The 5,920-nt window shown below is 45.4% G+C and overlaps 1 protein-coding gene across 1 annotated transcript in view; it reads right to left on the bottom strand.

Moving 5' to 3' along the window:
* Positions 1 to 851, bottom strand: part of SLC16A14 (solute carrier family 16 member 14) — a 26,504-nt gene extending 25,653 nt beyond the window's left edge. The window contains 1 exon segment of the mRNA XM_025043185.1: positions 485 to 851. The gene's annotated coding sequence lies outside the window, so the exon portion shown is untranslated.
* Positions 852 to 5,920: the final 5,069 nt, after the last annotated feature.

Genomic DNA, 5,920 nt, shown 5'->3' with positions numbered 1-5,920 from the left:
CGAGTGTACCCTAGCCCGGGTCCCCCCGCCTCCCCCTCTCCGCTCCATCACAGCACGGTCCGAGTCCCAAACCGGGGCCATGAGAAAAGGCGGGAGCGGGGCTGGCCGCCGGGCAGAGCGAGCCTCTCGGGCCGGACCGGCCGGACCCGGGTTCCGTGCCCCGCTGGATGATGCGCGCGGGGGCCCGGGCCGCTGGGGGAAAGGGGCGCACGTCCCCACGCTCCGTCCGGGGCTGCGGTTACCCCGCCGGCCCCGAGGTGGCTTCGCTCGCAGCTCGGGAGCCCCACCACCGGGAGTCGGGGTGCGACCAGCGCGTCTCGGAGCAGCCCTGCCCTGCACCGCCCGGCAGCCTTCCCCCCGGCCTTCGCTGACCCTTCCCGAGGATCCCCGGGTGCAGCGGCCACCCACAGTCCCCAGCCCCAAGATGCCCTTAGCGCCTCTCCATCTCCCGGGCCGCGGCGCCGCGCGGCCTCGGCATACTCACCGCCCAGGGCCCGCGGGGCTGCGGCCTCACTCGGCTCCCGGCTCGGATCCCCGAACTTGCTGTTTTCCTCGGAGGCCCCTGAGCTGCTGGGCGTAAAGATTTGTTGCAATGTCGCCTATCATCCTGGATTTGCTGGTGCCTGCGGCTCGGCGCTCCGCCCGGCTCCGTGCGCTCGGTGCGGGGCTCCCGGGCTCGTCTGCAGCTCGATGCTGGCCCAGGTGAGCGTCTGGTGGAGCTTGGACCTCGAGGCCTCGGGCCGTGTGGCTTTAAAAAGGGTCCGCTTGCAGGTGGCCCGAACCTAACATGAGCTCCCTTCCAATCAGTGCAATTTCAAATCTCCAGGCTCGTTCATTCCTGTACCGGCTAATTCTGGTTTGGCAGAAAAAAAAAAAAAAATTGCAGTCACCTCACGTGCACACTCTGGTGGCAGGTCGCGGTGTATAGCTTTGGCTGAGGTTCGCTAATGCTCGGCTCGTTTTTATAACAAGGCGAGGGCCTGAAACCTAACCCAAGACGCAGGTGAGGATAGAAGGATCTCCTATTTCTCTGAGATAGGCAAGAAGTGAAAAAAGACCCTTCCTCAAGTCTGGGCCACAAAATATGGCGGTTCGTACATGGAGGAGGAGGCCAGATCTGCAGTATTCTTGGCCAAAGAGGACTGAAAATCCCGCATCCTTTGTCTGGTGCCGGCTCCCACCTCTCCCTGCTTTTTCTCCAGTGTCTATTTGTTGTCCCTTACATGGGCACCAGGTACAAATTTCATTTCCAGGTGTGACGGCCCTGTTCCCAACACAATGCTTCGCCCATGGAAAGTTTTCAATATTTGATAAGTGAATGTGTGAATAAAGTAAGCCAGTGCTGTAGCAGTTTGTGTTGCTGCTGTGATAAATCATCACGAACTTAGGGGCTAAAAACACAGACTTACTGTCTTACAGTTCTGTAGGTCAGAAGTCTGAAATGGGTCTTACTGGATTAACCTCAGGGTGTTGGCAGGCTCGTGTTCCTTTCCGTAGCTCTAGGGGAAAGCCGGTTTAAGGAGGGAGCCTTCCTTGGCTCAGGGCATCTTCCTTGGCTCAGGGCATCTTCCTGTCTTCAGAGCCAGCATCTTTGCATCATTCTGCTCCTTTCTCCTGTAGTCACACCACCCTCTGTCCCTTCTGTTCTCAACTCTTTCACTTTTAAAAGCTCTCTTGGGATTGCAGTGAGCCTACCAATGGTAATTGGGTTAATGGATAATCCGAATAATCTCTCTCTTTTAAGGTCGATTGATTAGCAATCTTAATTCTGCCCCTGACCTTAATGTCCCCTTTGCCATGTAAGATAACATATCCACAGGGATCAGAAATTAGGATGTGTACATCTTTGAGGGACCCTCATTCTGTCCACGACAAATTTCCTTCTTTCTTCCTTTCTTGTTTCTTTTTCTTTTCTATTTTTGCAAAAAAAAAAAAAATAATAATAATAATAATAATAAAATAAAATATTCACATGTATTTTATGTTGTCACTTTTTTTTTTTTCAATCAAGCTTCCATTAAAAGATAATTGAGAACATTGCGAGAAATTGTAGCTAACTGAGGACATTTTGATGAGGCATTGGGCTTGTGTGGTCCGAATGTTTTACTTTTGCTCATTGGAATATGAGCAAATAGGTGGTTAGTATTCCCTTGGGCTGTCCTTCTCAGATGTCACTCATTTCAACCAGACTTTTGTCAGCAAGTCAAGATTGGGGTTCCTGGCAAAAACTTCAAGTTCAGATGATTCATCTTGTATGAAAAGAGGCCGTTAAGATTTTTAAGTCTGTTTTTTTTTTTCCCTCTGAAACCTTATACATTTACTGAGGTATAATTGATGTAGTATGAATTGTACATATTTAAATGTACAGTTTGGTGGGTTTTAATATAAGTCTGTGAAACCATCACCTCAAATAACAGCAAAATTTTCCTTGTGCTCTTTGTGATGCAGTCCTTGGCCTCGTCCACACCCTCAGGCGACCTCTCATCTGCTATCTGCAAAGCTTCTGCTCTGGACATCAGTACTTGGCATCTAGAATGTAATTAGAAGGCTTTTGTTTGCTCCCTCTCCCCTCCCCAGCTTGATTGAGGTGTAACTGTCAAATAAAATTGTATATATGTAAAGTATATTTAAAGTGTACATGTGATTCGATACCACAATCGAGTTAATTCACACATCCATCACTTGACATAGTGACTTTTTGTGTGTGCGTTGAGAATGCTTAAGATCTGCTCTCTTAGCAAATTTCAGATATGCAGTACGCTGCTGTTAACTCCAGCCACCAACTGCACGTTGAATCCCCAGAACTTATTCAGCTTATAACTGAAAGTTTGTACCTATAAGTTCCCATTTCCCCCACCCCTCAGCCTCTGGCAATCACCATTCAACTCTTAGTTTCAATGAGTTTGACTTTTTTATTTAAAAAAAAAAAATTTACATATAAGTGAGATCATCCAATATTTCACTTTCTCTATCTGACTTATTTCACTTAACATAATGTCCAATTTCATCCATATTGTCCCAAATAGCAGGATTTTCTTCTTCTTCTTTTTTTTTTTTTGTGATTGAATAATAGTCCGTTGTATGTGTACACCACATTTCCTTTAGCCATTTATCCATTGACAAACATTTAGTTTTTTCCATCTTTTGGCTTGGTAAATAATACTTCAACGAACATGGAGGTGCAACCATCTCTTTGAGATACTGATTTCATTTCCTGGAGGCGGCTTTTCTGATAAATCAATTGTCTTATCTATGCTATGACACAGATGAGTCTCAAAAACATTATAGTAAGTAAAAGAGGTCAGTCAGAAAAGACTACACAGCGCATGATTCCATTTATATGAAATGTTTAGAAGAGGCACATCCCTAGAGACAGAAGTAGATCAGTGGTTGCCTAGGGCTGGGGATGATGGGAAGAGAATAGAAAGTGACTGCTAACGGGTACAGAGCTTGTTTTGGGTGATGAAAATGTTCTAAAAAAGTGATTTTGGTGATGGTTAGGCCAGTCTGCGAATATCCTAATAACCATTGAATAGCAACAAAATAAAATAAAACAAAACAAAACAAATTAACATCCCCTCCCCACCAAAAAATACTGACTAGAGGGGACCATATATGAACCAGTGCTGGGAATAGGTTATGATCTAATCATAATGTTGAATCCATTTCTTTGTACCTGAAGTCCAAGATACAATATCTTTCTTAGCCTCATCTTAAGCATTAATATCGATGCAAACATGACTGTGATGTCCCAGTTAAGCTTGTGTCTAATGCATATCAGTAGAAAAGCCTACCTATTTTTAAGTCCATCAGGCTATCTCCTGCTTTGCAGTTCATGCAACCTTTCCATTTGTCTCATTGCCCGGACATACCTGTCTGATGGGCATGCCGCGACAGAGCCCTCATGTTTTCCTGCAGGTCCGGTTCATGATTACGTGAGAAGACCATTTGCTTTTCCTTAGGGATGTTCCAAGCAAGGACATGAGCGAAATTCCAGGCACTACAGGTCCGAGTTTTCTTCCTGGACTAGGACCTCCTCAGACTTTATCTCGAAGCATGAACTAAACTTCTGTCGAGGGAGTTTCGAGCTTACATTTACCATGAATTCAAATTCAAAGAACAGATCAAGGGTCAATAGATACACGGCGAAATCTCTCTTTCTATCTTTACATTAGTCTTCCGAGTTTTCTACATTTTACTTTCTGATAAAAAACAAACAAACACACAAACCTAGTATCTTCATGTCATAGCATCCGATTTCATAAGAGCAGAAATCACTAACTGGGAAATTAAAAACTTTCTCACTCATATGTCTTGAAGAAATAAGGCTTGGTTCATGGGGGTTGTATTATAGTTTTGTTGGTTAATATTATAAATTATTTTTTAACTTTTATGAAATCAGTGATGTTAGCAAATCATTAAAACTTTTTCCTGCAGCTGTAGGTTTTTCTTTTTTAAAAAAATTTAATAGCCATTTTCTTGAAAAGTTGCATGTAGATCAAATATAATTTTAAATGCTCTCAGGGTATTCACTAATGGAAGTGCCTGGTGAACCCTCATGTACTGATATATTTATTTACTAACCTTTCTGTTTTATAGGTTTGGATTTAAACTTTATTATTTCCCCTGAAGCAGAACACACTTGTAACTTATGCTATTCTAAACGTGTTTGAGTATCCATAAACGGACCGTTGGTACCAAACATCCGTGGTCAGTGTTCAAAAGTCAACTCTGCATCATACGTTTTGAGAATGTCATCAATAAATAAGACTTAGTCTGGGCCTCTGTGGACATGGAAGGCAATGATCTAGCACCCTCTCTCATCAGGCATGACCACAGTGTGGGTTTCTGGCAGAGCAAATGCTTCTGAGGAAACCAGTTGAAGAGATGAGATACGGATGCTGTAAATCGAAGAGGAAAAGAGTGTGGAGGGGGCACTTTGACCTTCTCTGCTTGTGGGACAATCATTACCTGGTAAAATCAATACAAGCTGTTGCAGGAGAATCAGTGACGGGTTCTTTGATTTTACATAGGAGGAAGATGGTTCTCTTTTCTACGATTCTCTCTCTTTTTTTTTTTAAGATCGTTTTTGATGGGTGTCTTATACTCTTAAGTAGGACAGACAAACCTAGGAAACCTAATAGCCAGAGGTCAATCAGAACGGGCTGCAACTCTTCTACCTTGTCGCAGCCATGTTCTTAAACCTCTGCTCTGTCCTGCCCTTGACCTTGGGCCTCCCTCCCTTCTGTTTTCTACCTGACTCTTGCTCACGTTGACTTGGCCTTGGGTCCCGAGTCCCCAGTTTTTCTCTTCAACTTGATGACAAGTTGGACTTCGGCGCCTTCTCTGAGACCCCAGTGGATCTTCCAGCGCCAGGCTGTTTCCGTGACCTCCCTCACCGGGTGAGTTCCTCAGCTGGGCCACTTACCTTGGCTCCTCTGCAAGAGAGGACCAGACGATTTCAGCGTATTACGAAGGACAAAGGCCAGCATTAGGAAACTCTTAGGAACTGTGTAACCAGTGATTATGAAAATCAGGAGCTGGCCTCTTTCTGGTTGTGAAGCAGCGGAGCCTGTGTGGCAGAAGCTGAGAGCGCACGGTACTTAGGCTCAGGTCGTGAGGTGTCGATCAGGCCTGAGCTGGAAGCCCTGCTCCTCCCTTCTGCATCTATGTGGCCTGGTCGTGAGCCCTGGGGTGCATATGATGACAGTGCTGCATCGAATGATTATCGTGAGGATTAAAGAAGATAATGCATGAAAAGTGCCATGCTCGGCATAAAACGAGGGGACTTGTTTCTCAAGTATTGATAATGGTGTCATCCAAACCTATTCCACTTCGGAGCAAAAACTGCCTTACTGCAGGGCCCTTTCGAGAGGCAACATAAATTAGTGGCTGAGAGCATCCGCCCTGGAGCCTCCAT

This window comes from Pteropus alecto, unplaced genomic scaffold, assembly GCF_000325575.1.
Source record: "Pteropus alecto unplaced genomic scaffold, ASM32557v1 scaffold110, whole genome shotgun sequence".
Taxonomy (NCBI): domain Eukaryota; kingdom Metazoa; phylum Chordata; class Mammalia; order Chiroptera; family Pteropodidae; genus Pteropus; species Pteropus alecto.
This window is presented reverse-complemented; position numbering and strand designations above follow the sequence as displayed.